Source organism: Dermacentor albipictus, chromosome 1, assembly GCF_038994185.2.
Source record: "Dermacentor albipictus isolate Rhodes 1998 colony chromosome 1, USDA_Dalb.pri_finalv2, whole genome shotgun sequence".
Lineage (NCBI taxonomy): Eukaryota > Metazoa > Arthropoda > Arachnida > Ixodida > Ixodidae > Dermacentor > Dermacentor albipictus.
Window position 1 is genome coordinate 482,370,319 of NC_091821.1, and position 17,837 is coordinate 482,388,155.

A 17,837-nucleotide genomic window follows, 5' to 3' on the forward strand; every position below is an offset into this window, starting at 1 on the left:
GTGAATTCGGTGACATACAGTCGTCGTTCAGCCCAGAGAAGTCGTATGGCTGTCAAAAGCAGGGCGAAATTTCTCGAGGAGACGAAGAAGGTCATTGCGTTGCTTGGGGTTTAAGGCATTGTCGATGACATGGTTGAAAGCATCTTCAGGTGATGTGGCAGTCACCGGACTACAGTAGAGGGTGTTGACCTCTGACGATCCAATAGGAAGTTGCAACGTGGTAATGGTGTCGTAAGGCTCCACAGTGCCGAGAGATTCACCGCGAAGCAACGTAATCGGGAATGGGAAGTAATTGTATACAGGAAGCTGAGTCGCGCCAGCTTGAAGGCCAAGGAGCGCAGTTGGGAGTGGTGAGAGGTGGCGATGAACGAAAGCAGTCGAAGGTGTGAATAGTACGGTAGCGTCGGAGGCAACGGAACAGGATACAGGTGCCAGAACGGATGCGTGTGGAGGTATTTGGATGGCGTCAGTGAGGGACAACTGGGTGCAGAAAAGCGAAACTTCATCAGATATGGCATTGCCAAGTGAAGAGAAAGCAACTTCTGCACGGGAGCAATCAATGACAGCTTGGTGACGGGAGAGAAAATCCCAACCTAAAATAATATCGTGGGAACAGTGGGGAAGAACGACGAACTCTACTGTGTAGAGCGCTCCTTGAATTTCAAGTCTGGCGGTGCACGCAGCCACCGGCTGGACGTGCTGTGCTGTGGCCGTGCGGAGTAAAGGACCGAAGAAAGGCGTCGTGACTTTTCGTATTGAGCGGCAAAGTTTTACGGCAATTACAGATATGGCGACAACTGTGTCAATGAGGGCAAGCACAGAGACACCTTCAACAGCGACATCAATAACTTTAGGCGGCGAAAGAAGAGGGCTTAAGCGTTGCGGCGATGACGCAGTTCTTGCCTCAGGAACTGCGCCACTTAGTTTTCCGTGTCAGCAGGAGAGGGACGTCGACGCATCGGGGAGGGCGAGCGACGACGAGGAGGAGAACGGTGGTCAGAAACTTGACGAAGGCTTGGACGGGGAAGGGGTATCGCAGTCAGGAGCGTAAGGCAACGGATGGTGGTGCGCGGCTGTGCGTGGGTCGTCACGTGGATGAAGTGGACGGCGGCGGCACAGGCGTGCAACGTGACCGGGAATACCGCACGAATAGCAGATGGGCCGATTGTCCGCTGTACGCCAGGGATTAATTACTCGATGGACTGGAGGCCGTGGCGGCGTGGGGGTAAAAACAGGGCTACGCATCGGAGGCGGAGCCCGGAAGATCGGTGGTCGTGGTCGTGCGGCGGCATCGGCGTAAGTCAATGGGGCGGTGAGTTGAGGCGCCCGTTCCAGAGGAAGGACCTCGGACACTTGTTCTTCTATAAGTTGTCGTAGGGTTGGACTAAGGGACGAACTTGACTCCGGTGGGTAGGAGATGAGGGAGAGCTGGCGAGCAACTTCTTCCCTGACGAAAGCCTTGATTTGCGAGAGGAGGGTGGCATCTGGAAAAGGAGAGGTCGAGCCGGACAACGATTCCTGATGGGGAACAGGACGGCGGGTGAGGAGGCGTTGACGGCAGAGCTCGTCATAGCTTTGGCACAGTTCAATAACTTGGGCAACAGTAGAGGGGCTCTTTAAAATGAGCATCTAAAACGCGTCCTCGTTGATACCCTTCATGATATGCTTGATTTTATTGCCCTCAGTCATGGATGCCTCGACGCGTCTACAGAGATCGATGACATCTTCGATGTAGCTGGTAAAGTTCTCACCAGGCTGCTGAGAGCGCGACTGCAGACACTGTTCGGCACAAAGCTTTTGAACAGCAGGGTGGCCGAAGACCTCGCTGAACTTTGTCTTGAACACCGTCCAGCTTGGGACTTCGCTTTCGTGGTTCCGAAACCACAAGTGGGCAATTCCGGTGAGGTAGAAAGGGACGGCGGTCAATTTCGTGATGTCATCCCATTTGTTGTTCCGACTGACGCGTTCGTATGATGAGAGCCAGTCATCAACGTCGTGGTCGTCAGTGCCGCTGAAGATAGGAGGGTCCCGCTGGCGGAACGTGCCGGGGCATACGGTAGACTGGGGAGCAGGTGGTGGTAAGCTCGTGGGGCTTTCGGTGGTCATGATGGCAGGGAGAGTCCGGCTGCGCAATTCCAGGATTGCAGGAGACCCAGCAAACCTCCAATTATGGTAAAGAAGTCCGACACGGCGGTGGACGACACGAAGGACGCGGACAAGAAGACGCAACAGCGTAGGCTTAGCCAGTCACACCAGGAACAGCGTCTAGCCCGAGCCCCACTTCAGTAGCGCTGGCGATCCGGCTCCGGAGCTCGGCACGGCGCATTTCTTCTTCCTTGAATTGCTAGTGATTCGGATAAGTCGGGATCAAATGCCCCAGAACCAGTGACTTGGCTACTACAGATGGAATGCAACTCTTTGACTGCAACCGTCGTACACTTACGTTGCATGTAGTATCTTCGAATGTCCAGGGCGGGTGTACCTTTTCCCTCTATCTCGAGCAGTGCAATCCTAAGATTTGAAGCGTGCTTAGTGCTGCATCAAAATGTGAACGCGTTCTTTTACCTATACGTCTTCAGAGGGCTTTCCCGGGCGAAGGTTCACTCAAACGTAGTATCTTAGTCATTAGAGTCTGGGAAGCGTGAAGTCGCAGATGACGTGACAGCTTCGTAGAACACTTTTTTGTTAGGAGCCGGCTAAGGCACTCCCATGCCCAACCGAATACCTTTTTGGCTTCTAGGCGCGCATATTGACTGCCTGCTCAATAGAGACCCTAACGCTCTTTGCTGGATTCGTGCCTTTCTCATTAACCATACACATTTTGTATCCGCTAATGATCACGACTCATCCCCAACACCAGTTCTTTCTGGCATTCTTCAAGGTACGGTGCTTGGTCTACTATTATTTGTAATTTATAACAGTGACTTGCCAATCTACCGATCATACTAAATTCGTATCTTTTCTGGCGACTGTCATACGTATACAACAGGATAACCAACCCTAACGACCTTGCTTCTTGTCAGACTGACCTAGTTAGCCTATATAACTGCTGCCAGAAGTGGCACATGGATCTAAATCCTTTAAATTGCAAGACAATGTGCGTTACCCGAAGCTCATCTTCATGCTTTAAATATTTGTTAATTAACACTCTACTTTAGTCAGTTTCTTCATTTGGGTATCTTGGAGTTCATATTACTAATAATCGTTCCTGGGCATTCCACATTATGCATATTACTGCAAAGGCTAACCGAACACTAGTTTTCTAGAGAAGAAACCCTATTTTATCCGCATATTCACAAAAGAAGGAGCATTGACCTATGTTAGTCCACGATTAGAGCACGCATCCTCAACATGGTACGCATGTAATACCCCCGTCACACCGGTACTTCCAAAGCCATTTGAACAAAAGATCTTTTACTTCAAGAGAAGACGCGCGCGGTCACATGAGTGCATAAAAGGAGGCCTAGTTGAAGGGAGCTCTGATTCAAGGCAGTGCGCATTTTTCCTTCGAAATCGCAAGGGAATGCTCTCTAGCGTGGAGGGCGCCCGACCAAAGAAACAAAATCTGCATAAATGCAGAAGTTCAACTACTACCTGTTAAAAACAAGTTTCACTGTACTACAGAAGTGCTTAAACATTAAACACTTTCGTGACACCAGCAATCACAGTCATGAACACGCCGGTGCAGCAGCGCCGGCCCGGCCTGTCGCTATCAGCAACATCGACGCGACATGGATGGCTTGTGCGATTTTGTTATCGACAGTTACTCATCGAAGTGTCTGCGTTTCTTTTCTGTACTTCGTTAGTCTATTTTTTAGCAATCTTTCAACAAAGGTTTTATTTCGGATGCAAGGCGTCCCACGTAGCTTTCGTCAAATCTTAAAAATATGAAAATGTCACGTAGCTGGACAGAACAAACGCAATGTTGTTTGCCATCGCGTGGAGATATTCAAATTATCTTGTATTCCGCCTAATCAAATAATTAGTCTTGATTACTTAATTGATCAACCTCTCGAGTATTACAATGTAATTGTAGTATTGATGGGTTTGGCAGCACCACAGCCATGGCGACAAACGCTAACCTTCGACGCTTATTTGTCACGCAGATGTTCCTGCTGTCTTACCTCCGACATCACAGTGTGGAAATCCTTGGCGTCACCAATGGAACTGCCGGCCCCACGTCCTGGAGCCCCGCCGACGAAGTACTCTTCGCCGGCTGGCCACGCCGTCCACCGTTTAGTACGACGCACTCAGCCCGACTGGGTTCCTGCCGAGCGTTGCCGCCGCGAGAACCAAGCGGTGGGTATGCCGTCGACGTTCCGAGAAACTTCAGACCCCATGTCCAATCGACCATTCCTGCTGCACCACCGCTTGTACAGCCGGATCACACGCCTTCCAGCGCCCTCGGGACACCAAAACAAATCCAGTGCACGGCTGCGCTTAACCTGCCTCCGCCCTGGACCGCGCATGCCCTTGTGATACCGACCTCATCTAATCGGGAGACATCTTCACCCTCTCCGCACCTCTACCATATAAAGCCGCTCGGAACCCGCGCGGCCTTTCATGGGTTTGGCAGCACCACAGCCATGGCGACAAACGCTAACCTTCGACGCTTATTTGTCACGCAGGTAAACTATCACTATTCTTTATTCGCGTCTCGACGTACTCGCTATGCTGCTTTATTGGTGCTGCCAAGCCCAAGTTGCTGTTTTGCTATTCTTTTCGACTGTTTTCATGTTCTTCGGCAACTGCTAATTTTATCCGGTGACATTGAGCTTAACCCCGGACCTACCACCCGCAGCAATGAAGAACCTAGTGATATATTGGAAGCACTTACCGAAATCCGTGCTGGCCAAACTTCATTACTAAACGATATGAAGTCGATCAAGCAAAAGTTGTCCCAGAGCGACAAATCTTTTGATGAGATAAAAAAACGACTAACTAAGATCGAAGAAGACTGCTCAGCATTTATCGCGGTAAAAAAAGAGGTCGACGAGCTCAGGACGCTCGCCGAACAGAGCGCAAATAAGATTGCGTCTATTCAGGCTAAACTTAATGACTCGGAAGATAGAGCGCGAAGATCAAATCTAGTATTTTTTGGTTTAAAGGACACTGAAAGTGAAACATGGGCTGCGTCCGAAGCCCTCGTGATACAACACTGCAGTACACAACTAAACACCACCGTTGAACATTTAGACATAGAAAGAGCACACAGATTAGGTCGTTTTAACAGTAACAGAAATAGGCCTATAATCGTCAAATTCGCGCATTTTAAAGTAAAAGAACGCGTGTTGTCATGCGCCAAAAAACTAAAAGGAACTGAATATCGGATCTCGGAAGACTACTCTTCTAACACGCTAACTGCTAGAAGACGCCTAGTTCAGTTTGCCAAAGCACAAAACAGACCCTTCAAACTACGCCACGACAAACTACTAATGGGAAATACAACTTACACATACGACCATAGTTCCGATAAGGTAGTCACTCGATCTCCGGGTTCCTAGCATCCGCCTGTCGCAGCAACCGTCCCAATAACCATCCCTATAACTCCCTTTCATTTCTTTACACCAATATTCGCAGTATTCTTCCCAAACTTGATGCCCTCCAAAGCCTGCTCAGTGCAACGACATCGAACATAGTCCTTCTTACTGAAACTTGGCTTAATCCGTCCATTAATAATTCAGAAATTCTTTCACATTTTCCAAATTTTTCTATATTTCGGCGCGACAGATCTCGCAAAAGGGGCGGAGGCGTACTGATATGCGCACATGAAAGTCTTCAGTGTGCTGAAATACCAGTAACAACGCCCTTAGAAACTGTCTTTGTGATAAGCAACGCTTCCCGCCCAGCCGTTATTATCGGTACGTGCTATCGTCCACCCGACGCAAACAGCTCTTTCGTAGCTGACTTCCATGAGGTGCTTCACTCCGTAACAGTGCTTTATCCCCAATCACCCATCATGCTGTTCGGCGATTTCAACTTCCCTGCCATCAATTGGTCCAATATAGCTGAAACAACTTCAAAAAACAATGTCGAAAGTGATTTTCTTAATACGTGTCTTACGTTTGGCTTAACACAAATCGTCAGTAACCCCACGCGGCACAATGATAAGTCTTCTAACATATTAGACCTTATCTTCACTTCTCACTCTGATAATGTTTCACCACTGACGCACTTACCTGGCCTTAGCGATCATTCAGTGCTACATACCTCATTCCAAAGTGATATCCCTGCCTTCACTAAAACTAGAAAAACTATTACGCTTTACGACAAAGGTAACTATACTGATATGAATATTAAGCTAGCGGAATTCTTCAGCTCGTTCTTTACCGGTTTCTTAGAACGTTCTGTTGAAATTAACTGGCTTCTTTTCAAAACTAAAATGCATGAGCTGATAAAAACTTACATACCTACTATCACTGTAACTGAAAAGCACTCATCACCCTGGTTCAATACGACACTAAAGCGTCTCAACAATAAAAAGAAAAGGCTTTACCGCGTTGCCAGACATTCCAACTCTGAGTGCGCATGGCAGAAATACTACACCGCTGAAAAAGCGTACCTATCCCTTGCTAGTCAAGCAAAACGCTCCTTTTCTTCGACTACCCTGCCAAACATCCTGCGAAATAACTCCAAAAAATTCTGGAATATTATAAATCCAAAGCGTTCGCAACCACTTGCTCTGTGCGACGAGAAAAATAAGCCTATTCCTGATCACGAAATCGCCGAAGCGCTTAATCATGCATTCTCTTCCGTGTTTACGAATGAGCCTAAAGGTGAACTTCCTGAATTCCCATTTTTCAGTTACGATACAATGCCCGCAATCACCTTCAGTTCTGATGGAATCAGGAAATGCATTGATTCCTTAAAGCTGTCGTCTTCACCTGGCATCGATGGTATTAATTCTAAAGTCTTAAAAAATACTAAATATGTTGCAAGCGAGATATTATGTCACATTTTTCAGCAATCTTTATCATCAGGAGTGGTGCCGGATGACTGGAAAGTGGGTAAGGTTATCCCAGTCCCAAAGAAAGGTCCTTCATCATCATGTAGTAACTACCGCCCAATTTCTCTAACTAGCGTTTGTTCTAAATTAATGGAACATGTGCTTTACTCCCACATTGCTACATTCCTAACATCTGTCAGTTTCTTCCACCCTAACCAGTATGGCTTCCGTAAAGGTTTATCTTGTGATAGCCAATTAGCACTCTTTATAAATGACATAAGCTCTAACCTTGATCAAAATATCCCAGTTGATGCCCTCTTTTTAGATTTCGAAAAGGCTTTTGACAAAGTTCCGCATCAACGACTTCTCCTAAAACTCTCTCGATTGCACCTTAATCCCCTTGTCTTGAACTGGATCCGAAATTTCTTAACTAACAGACAACAGTTTGTGCATGCTAACAACCACTCCTCCTCTAAGAGCCCTGTTCTCTCCGGTGTACCCCAGGGCACAGTTCTCGGGCCCCTCCTATTCCTTATATATATTAATGATCTACCGGCTAATCTTTCATCTAACATTCGCCTTTTTGCTGACGATTGTGTCATTTATCGCTCAATCCAAGCTGATACCGACAACCACGCATTGCAAGATGATCTAGACAAAGTTACCTCTTGGTGCAGCATGTGGCTAATGTCACTGAACACTACAAAGACTGTACTACTACCTTTTCATCGACGGAAGCTTCATCATACTCCTAAGTACGTTCTTTGCAACTCGGAAATCTCATCAGTGGAGTCATGCAAGTACCTTGGCCTCACTCTCTCGAATAACCTTTCTTGGTCCTCTCATATTACGAACATCACCAACGAAGCCAATCGCACACTTGGTTACTTCCGCCGCAACTTGCGCCTCGTACCACCATCCTTAAAGATACTAACTTATCTAACTTTTGTCAGACCTAAGCTAGAATACGCATGCTCTGTTTGGGACCCACACCAAACCACCCTTTCTAACACTCTAGAAGCAGTTCAGAATCGTGCTGCTCGCTTTATTTATTCTGATTATTCCTACCATACTAGTGTGTCTCAGCTAAAAATAAAAGCAGGAATTTCCAATCTAGATATAAGGCGTCATGTCTTCAGACTGTGTCTTTATCACAAATTTTATCATTCTGCTCCTAGTCCTTCAGCCATCATTCCAGCACACCGTCAATCTTGCCGATTATGTCATGAAAAATCTGTGTATCCTCCGCCTGCCCGGACCACTGCGCACCTACATTCTTTCTTTGTGAAGACTGCCCGGGACTGGAATGACCTTCCCGCCGACGCCGTGCACCACTCCAATCCACATCATTTCAAGGCTGCCATTGTGTCTATATTCCACTGAAGTGGTTACCCATCCCTCATGTAATACCCCACGTTGGGGCCTTTGAGGTAATAATAAATAAAAATAATAAATAAATTAGATGAAAAGTGTCAATGAAAAATTGTAGAGCGACATGAAAAACTCCCGATACAGGCTTCTGTTGTGCTACATAACAGTGTCATTCCGAGCGCGAAAGAAGCCCGTGAACAGACGCAAGATTGCTGTGCGACTGGCCGCTCGAGGCCCTTTGCGTGTATTCGCGGGCTTCCTTCACGCTCGGAAAACACTTTTATGTATCACGTATTGTACAACAGAAGGCTGTAGCGGGAGTTTTTCTTTCTTGCTCTACAATTTTTCCTTTGACACTTTTCATCTAATTTTAATATTTGTAAAGTTGATTAGTTCATTGGGTCTAATTATGAAATTAGGTAGAGTGAAAACAATTGTCTGGGTATCTCCAAGCGACGACAAACAACAGTACCTCGATTCTGTCCAGCTACGTGGCATTCGCATATTTTTAAAGTTTGGCTAAAGTTACGTCGGACGCCCTGTATATACACCCATACGAATCCGCAAAGAAGACGAAGGTACAGTGCCACGTGCAAAGTATGTCAGGAATTCAAGCTCTTTCTTTGATAAAGCCATTCACGGCCAACTGACGCAATCATCTCCTGCCCGTGCAATCTCAGTAGCTTCTGCGATATTTCTGGTTAAGCAATTGCGATGGCGATACACGACAACAGTCTGATCAAACAGAGGACGGCAAGGTGGCTGCGCGTCAGATTTTTTTTTTTTTCAGTAGACTGCCAGTTGGCCATCTGTAGCAATATTGCTGACTATTTTGTTGTGCTTTTGCAGACGCACATTCAAGCGCCTGCCGGTCTGACCTTTGTAGTATCATCCACAAGAAAGTGCAATGCTGTAAACAACTCCCTTTTTGCAGGGGACGTAGGCATCTTTGTGCTTAGTGGTACAGTATGGTTTGCGCATTCTCGTAGAGCAGCTCAACTTGCACAAGCTCAAAAGCGGCGCCAAATAAGCTTTTGAGCTTGGGCAAGTAGTGCGAAGGCCCCTGATGGTACACTAAACAAATAAATTTCACCTAGATTGCTGCACTTGTGCTTTCGCTTGTGAATTTGGATTGTGAACTAATAGATATTGTGTCACGACTCCGAGAAACTCGTTTTATTTAGTGCTTTTACATTGCAACGGCCTTGTTATCCTAAGAGTACTCATCATTTAAGTGCACGTCATAGCAGAGCAGTCGCCAGCGTTCCCGCGAGACGCCAAAATCTCCTTATATGCATTTATTGCAGAAAACAGTCAAAGTTCTTTTGTAGATTTCTAACAATCATTCGAATTACAGTTACAACAAATTGCGCCAATGTAGGCTCAGGCTGTATCTCTGAAGTGCTTGTTATCGACGTGACCGAATCTTTCTGCGGCAACCACCATTACTCGTAGCTATAATTAATTTAGGGGCCAGTGCACTTTTTCACTTTTAAGAATTTTTCGTCACCGTCCATGTGCTTTAAGTCCATTTTCACGGATGGTTGTAGCGTACGTAGTGCTTTGTCAGTATTGAACCCGAATTTCTACCAACAAACACGGCCAGAACAATACGGTTATCATAACCATTGGCAACTCGGTACGTTACAGCAAAAGTTTTGACAATTCAGTGGAACAACTTTTACGTTTTATTTGAACAAATGGTCCACATATTCTCCGATGGGTCAAGACGGTAAATGCGTAGACAGTTCTCCAGAAAAACCACATTGTAAGCATTTCTCCTAAAATACAAAAAATGGCAGGGAAAAGACATAGCAAACTAACGCCACTGTAATCTATAGCCGAGAAAAGGGTAAAGTCATCGCTTATCTCATTATTGCTCTCGTTTCTGCCGATGTAACTTTAAAGTCGTCGGGATCCTACCACGCTGCAAACGCCAACCCCTCCGATCACATTTCCCAATGCGCGAGCGCCAAGAATTGTGGCACCCATTAAGGAGCCCTGATTTATCTTCCGCACAAGCCCAACCCTGGTCGAGAGAGTGCGTACGTATTGTTGAAACATTTGTTAGACCTATTGCGATTCTGACCCCTTTATTTTCCTTTTCCCAGTGTTCTCGCTCACTCGTCTACTAGCTCTCCTTCCGCTCTTTCGCTTTTTCTCCTTGCATTTATGAACACATACTTTCTTTTCAGTTTTGTCATTTCTGCCTTTTTCCTTTCCGAGATGTTCGCGACGTCGGCGACATTTTACCCGCGCACAGCTTATACCCTTACATTCCCATTTTCCTTTCTATCACCATTACGGAGTAGGCCATTTCGGCGCGCATACACATGTATGCCAGTGAGGCAGCTAGAGCTCGCGCTCCGGCTTACGCTGCTGTCTTTTTTTTTGTCTTTTTTTGCTAGCCGAGATCTCTCGCAGGCGGCGATGGACGGCCACCCGCTCTGCATCAGAGGGGACACGTCCACTTCCCTTATCCCTTTGCGCACCACTCTGCCGCCTCGATCTGGCCCGTCTCCTAAAATCGGGTTGGAAACCGTCCCTCCCTCTTCTTCCCTTTCCCGTGGCAAAACGCCGACGAGAAAAGGACACGGAATGACATTTCGAGAGGGAAAGGGGGGAAGCCGCTCCAGGAAAGAGGGAAAGCACGACGGTGGAACTCCGGGAAACAGAGCGTCGCTGGGCAGTGCATTGTGGAAGGGAAGAACACGTCGTAGAGAGGGAAAAAGAACAAAGAAAGGAAACAGTGACCAAATTGCGCTTGGGTTATAGGGAAGGGACCGGGAACGAAGAAAAACGATAGCGGGAAAGGAAGGGGTACTCCCTTTTTTCTCCTCCCGAATACATGTGTTTTCCGTCGTCGTCTCCGAACCACTTTTGTTTCTGTTCCGAAAAGGGGAAAAAAGTATATATAGAAAAAGGAAAGGCCCTCATGCTTCGTACAAATGCGACATGGTGTATGTTTGTCTTTCCCTTCGTCTTTAGTTCTTTCCCACGCCTTCTCTTTCTCTCTATGCTGAAGCACTCCTTTGCCGGCAAAAAAGGGGGTCTTGCTCAATTTGGAATAGGATTGGCGAAGCCTAAACCCTTTCTACACTCGACACTGTCGTGAGCACCATCCTCTGTTTCGCTCACCGGGCAGGAGGAGGAGGGTCCGAGCAACCGAGCGAGTCAGGACGACAATTTCGTTACTCGGTCCGGGCACCGTCCTGCCACCGATGCTTTTTGTTCGGGGATTTCCTTTGTCTCGCTCGTTTTTGTGGCTTCTCGCAGATTTTTGCTTGGGGACCGAGCGCCTGAGGCTCCTTTTCTCTTCTATTTTCTGTTCTCATATAACTATGTCGTGATTCGCCTGTTTTGTTGGTGAGATATTTGTATTTTATACGTTGCGAAATGGTTTTCTGTCTCTCTCCTTCCCTTCCGTTCTGCCTTTTTTTCTTTTCAAGCTCAAAAAAAAAAAATGAGTTGGCTTTGCCTAGCCCAGCCGTTCTTTTTCTTGAACCAAAGCATCGAAAATTTTGGATTTTTTGTTCCGTTTTTTTGCGTATTTTCATCGCATCCATCGTTCTCCCAACGCCAACAGTCGTCGTTCGCGTTACGTCACTGCAATGCAAAAAAAAAAAAACTTCGACCATGTTTGCGTAGAGCGTACGCGTACGAAAGTGTGAAGATTGCCGGCTGTCAAAGATATGCGTTCTTTTCCAACGCGAACACACAACTGAAGTGGCAGGTTGCACGTAGTGGAGTCTTATGACCATCGCTTTCGCCATGCCAACATCTTTCTTTTTTTAAGCAAATATCCTTCCTTGGTTCTTTCGCCTGTTTTCGGGGTGGTCGGTAACTTGTGCTGATCGGACTTTCACCTCCAATCCAATACGAGAACTTACTAAGTAAAGGGCGCATGCTCTCGCGCAAGCAAGCTGCGAGGTGCGTTCTTCAGCGAACGCCAACTATTATGACCCTTTCAGACGCACGTACCCTGGCGCGAGAGCTATGAGGTGCTTGATGGTTTGGATGCCGATGTTGAGCGCGCGCGAAGGACAGCCTTCCTTTTCTCCAACCGTCTCCCCCATTTGTGGCTGCTGTGAGTAGGCGGGAGAGGAAGATGGCTGTCATCTTCCGCACTGGCGTTCGCGCCACTGGAGACTACAGGTGTCTGACGAATCGGCTCATGTGAATAGCCACCGATTCTTAACGCCTATCGGCCTTTTGGTTGAGATAAAGGTGTAGCCACCGGTACCTCCATTACAGATGTGCTGTTTAGCGGCTCCATTCTCTACGGAACTGCGCAATGAAAAAAGTGCTACCTATAGATATATCCTGACTGCACAAATTAAACACCTACGAACGCATCATTTCATTAATGAAGCGAATAGCTTTTTAGAAACGTTCGGTTATTAGCTTACGTTGACAGTCATCGCCGATAGTTGCCGCGCGTTTTTTTTTTCCCCTGTAACTCGCGCCATTATTAATTCGCTACGACTTGCATTGACGCTTGGTACACGTGTAAGGAAAAAAATGGCTGTGGCTTAGGTAAGGTTAAGCCCAGGATGCGAAGCATACTAGCCTTTATTTTAGTTGTTGAACCACTGTTTAGCCTGGTGAACTGCTGTTGCTTGGCTATATTTGGTTCGGCTAGACGAAGAAACAACTCATGCATTACTTCTTCGCCTTCAAGAGTGGAACGCGACAGCGTTCCCGTCGACCCGCCAAGGGGTGTAAGACAATGGGCTACAGGGCAGCGACTACGCGTCCCGCATTGGACGCGGTGAGCGTCGAGCAAAGCAGCGTTCGGCGCGGCAACGAAATGTGCGCCTGAGCAAGAGACGCACGCCTTAGAAACAGCGCGTTTCTAAGGCAACACCGCATTCACTAGAGGCGCTTTTGTACCGCTTTGAAGCGTTGTACTCGTGGCTCAGTAGTAGCGTCTCCGTCCCACACTCCGGAGACCCTGGTTCGATTCCCACCCAGCCCGTCTTGCAAGAGTTGAGCCAAAGCCACTTCTCCTCTGTCGTGACGTCACGGTGTCACGTGATTTCATGGTCACCGCCGCGCCTGAGGAGCTGGGTTGAGCCCTCGTAATATGCTTCGCATAAAAAAAGTCGCAAGCCTGCGCGGCACAGACAGCACAGTCACAGCCTAAGCTGGAGGAGCGGCTGCATAGGAGCTTCATTTTCGACAGCATGCACGAGAGGGTTCACACCATAACGTGTACCGAAGAGTAAGCACGGGTATCGAGACTACGCGGCTTACATATCACATCCTTTGACCCGTGGTACGATACGATGCTGCCGATGATGATCATTTGAAACGAGGCGGTGACAACTGCTCACCTAGCCTGCTTGAGTTCATCACGTCCAGCTACATACAACATGCAATTGCTACATGCAACTACTATATGTCGTGACACTTGGTGGAATGCAACGCAACTGCAATGCAAAATTTGCGCGTATCCATGCTACGCGACGCGCAGGTCAAGTTGTGGCAAGTGACACAATGCGATGCTAATGATGGTGATGATGATGTATTGGCATCCCCTTTGAAACGGGGCGGTGACAAAACAGTTACCTTGCCTGCTTGATCTATTCAGTTATTCAATGCAAGTGTTTCATTCTATGATTGTTTATACATCTCTTTGATATTAATTTTCTTCCTCAATACTTCTCTATCTAGCTTGTACCGCTACCAATGCAATTGCTGCATGGCGTGCCAACTGGTGTAATAATATGCAACTGCAACACAAAGTGTCAACATATTGGCGCTACGGGGCGCGCATCTGATATCGTACGTGTCCTGGCGCGCTAGGACGCTAGTAGGGGGCATTTTTCTACTACAAGCTAGCAAGCTAGCGCTGGCGTGGGGAGGAAAAGAGAAGCCGCCGCTTCGAACGGCCGTGTTTGGAATGTGCTCTGCTGGAAACAGCGCATCCACCCTAGGCCTCAGATCTCTTGTAAGGTCTACCATCGCCGGTAATTACAAGATCGTCCTTACTCGTTTGCCATCGGGAAACACCACTCTTGCAACTCCGTGTTCCTACTTGCGGACCTCGCTGCTAGGCCGTACCACGTCCCGGATTTTCGTGATGCCTTGCTCTCGGTGCTGGATACCAAGGAGATTCTCGGAGCAGGCTAGAATCAGATGAGCCATTTGTCACCTGTGCCAGCAGCCCTTCGAAGCAGAAGCTCGTTGATAAGGGTGAGCTCCTAGTCAAAGGACCGAAGTGCCTTGTCATCGATCCAGAAAGCCAGAACATAAAAATGAAGCTTCTTTGGCTTCCTCCTCTTCTAGAGCAGAAACGTATTGTTTAGGCGTTGGAACCGTATGGCATGGTGCAGTCCCTAACCAGAGAAATGTGGCGTTGTGAAGGCATAGAGAGTTGGCCGACGACGAATCGCGATGTAGAGTTCACGCTCAAAGAAGGCGTCTCAACCAGTTCCCTTCCTCCCTTTACGACAATCTTCAGACATCAGTGCCTAATTCTGATTCCCAGACGACCTCCCTTGTGTCTTCGATGCAACAGAGTAGGGTGCATAAGACGACAGTGTAAGACACCATGAAGACACCACGACACCACGAAAACACCATAAGACATCACGAAGCGCGAAGTGCCACCGTTATGGTCATAACGCCGAGGCATGCTTTGGCAGGTATGCTGACAAGCTCCGTGAAAGTCGACCAGTGTATGATGACACCAACGTTAACCATGTCATAGATGTAAGGGAGGTCATAGATGCCTCTGGCGAAGTGCTTGCTGAAGGCCACCGGGCTGTGCAGGTGCAAGTATCGCCAGCTGTCGACACAGCTACAGCAAAGGCTATTGACGAAAATACAGTGACCAACTGTGATAAAGACCCTTCCGCAAAGTGGGCCAAATCACCACCTTTTCGGAACCAGCTTCATCCTGTCGACGGTACTGTGATGACTGAGGCGTCCAAGAAGCGACCAGAGCTAGTAGATGATTTGGAGTGCTCTGGGAAAGAGCCCAGGGTCGTCGCGGCGAAGGCGAAGAAACGCCTTCATAGAGCCCCTGTCAGTGCAGATGCCGCTGCAGTTCAAGTAGTTCCTGCAGCTGCGACTCCTCAAGGGAGGGACAGGCGAAACGAAGGTAGGAGCGCTACCTGTACGTACTGCGCCTCAGTGGTGAAAAAATGGCGGACGCCCTTCCCTAAAGTTTGGAACACTGAATGCACGTGGCTTACGTAGTAAGTGATGGCAGGGTCAGTTGTTGCGCTTGCTGCGCAGCCTAGCGTTAGATATTACTGCCATTCAGGAAACAAAAATTTAATCCTATAACCACACGCTCGCTGCTGTGGCTTCATTTCTTTCGGAGTATGAAGTATGTGTCAGCCACGCGATTGCAGAATGTATGATATTTGTGAGAAAAACGGGGCAATGCAACGTGTTGGGACTGTGCACTCGCAGGGAAGCGCGCCTTGTATGGGGGGATATCAATATAGAAAGTCAAATTTGGAGTTTTCTTTTGCGTGTATGCACCAAGTAGATCACGTGACAGGGAGGACTAGTCTCTATCTCTCTCATTGACCCAGCACTTAGGAACGGACCCTGTATTGGTTGTCTTTAATTGTGTGTGTAGTGCACAGGATCGGTCGTCTGCAAGGCAGCGCCACGATGCCAGTGTTGACGTTTTGAATGCCATGACATGTGACTACCAGCTTGTTGATGTAAGGAAACACGAAAAATTCCATTTCGCTACATACACTTTCAAGCTACATCTCATGCAGGGATCGATCGCATTTATGTACCGTTACTTATCCTCCCTTCACTATACGGCTACAATGCGCACCCTGTCATTGATTGGTGTGCCTTTGTTTTGGCAGCTGGACATTTTAAAGTTCGCAGATGAGCCAGAATTTATGGAAAATATTATGTTACTCTCACATAAGCCTTTTCTAAAGCACGTCCCGGAAATTCTTATTGAGGTATCAAGTCGCAGTTCTTTATGACTCTGCGCGGTGGAAGATATTCAAGCAAGAAGTTAATATTGTTACGTAGGAAGACGCAGACCAAAAGCTATGTACAAATATATTTACAAGGAAAATACGCTGCGCTTGGCCAAGAGGTAACAGCCCGCGCTAGCTTCTAATCGTCGTCGTCGTCTTCACACTGCTGGCCTTTCGTGATCGCACATATTGTGCCGTAGCACTACCCCCGGCTGCAAAAGCGCCGTCCCGGAGCGACTGAAGATCGGACCCGGAAGCAGTGTAGTAGGCCTTGAGCCTACTGACGTGTACGACATCACTAGATGCCACAGGAGAGGACGAGGTTGAGCCCACAGGAGCAATTTCGTAAGTCACAGGCGTCGCCTGGCGCAGCACGCGGTAGGGCCCTGTGTATCGCGAAAGAAGCTTCTCTGAAAGTCCGACGTGATGAGAGGGCGACCACAGGAGCACGAGCGCACCAGGTGAAAACTGTACGTCACGATGGCGGGCGTTGTACTGACACTGCTGAGAGGTCTGTGAGGCCGTAAGTCAAGCACGGGCAAACTGGCGTGCATGGTCGGCGAGGGCGATGGCGTCGCGCGCATACTCGCTTGTTGAGACCGCAGCAGGAGGAAGTGCCGTGTCTAGGGGCAAGGTAGGTTCGCGACCTTACAGTAGATAAAAGGGAGAAAATCCGGCGGTGTCGTGCCGGGAAGAATTGTACGCAAATGTTACGTAAGGAAGGGCAATGTCCCAGTCGTGGTGGGGCGATAACGAGGCCTCTGCATTCTCTCATCTAATCGACATTCTCACAACGCCTCCAGTTCTGGCCCATTTCGATCCTTCTGCGCCTACCGAAGTCCGTACTGATGCCAGCGGTCACGGAATTGGAGCAGTACTGGCACAACGCCAGCATGGCCACGACCGTGTTATCGCTTACGCCAGCAGGCTCCTCTCACCCGCGGAGCGCAACTATTCCATCACTGAGCGTGAGTGTCTGGTCCTAGTTTGGGCGGTTGCGAAATTCCGCCCATACTTATATGGCCGATGCTTTTCCGTTGTCACAGACCATCACGCGCTTTGTTGGTTATGCTCATTGAAAGACCCTTCAGGAAGACTTGGTCGCTGGGCCTTACGCCTCCAAGAATATTCGTTATCTGTCACCTACAAATCTGGCCGACTACACAAGGACGCTGACTGCCTGTCTCGCTACCCGGTAGACGAGCCTGACGACGCCGACAGTAGTACCGCCAACGGCATTTTCTCTGTGTCTGCCTTCGCTAACATCGCCGATGAGCAGTACCGAGACCTATCGCTGCGAGTACTCATCCAGCGTCTGCGCTCTACACCTACCGACGCATCCGTTCGCCGATATGTCCTCCAGGGCGGCATTCTGTACCGAAGGAGCGTCCTCCCTGATGGCCCTGAACTTCTTCTTGTGGTGCCAAAACATCTACGACAGACTGTGCTCTTTGAGATGCATGACGCAACCACTGCAGGACATCTTGGGGTAACCCGCACGTACGACCGCGTCCGCCGCCGCTTCTATTGGCCTGGTCTCGCTCGCTCCGTTCGAC

The 17,837-nt window shown here is 48.3% G+C and overlaps 1 protein-coding gene across 4 annotated transcripts in view; it reads right to left on the reverse strand.

Annotated features, from left to right (window-relative positions):
- Positions 1–4,802, reverse strand: part of LOC135901449 (homeobox protein orthopedia-like) — a 221,348-nt gene extending 216,546 nt beyond the window's left edge. For all 4 annotated transcript variants that reach the window (XM_065431262.1, XM_065431261.1, XM_070532537.1 and 1 more), the window contains exon 1: positions 4,125–4,802. The gene's annotated coding sequence lies outside the window, so the exon portion shown is untranslated. The remainder of the gene's footprint in view (positions 1–4,124) is intronic.
- Positions 4,803–17,837: the final 13,035 nt, after the last annotated feature.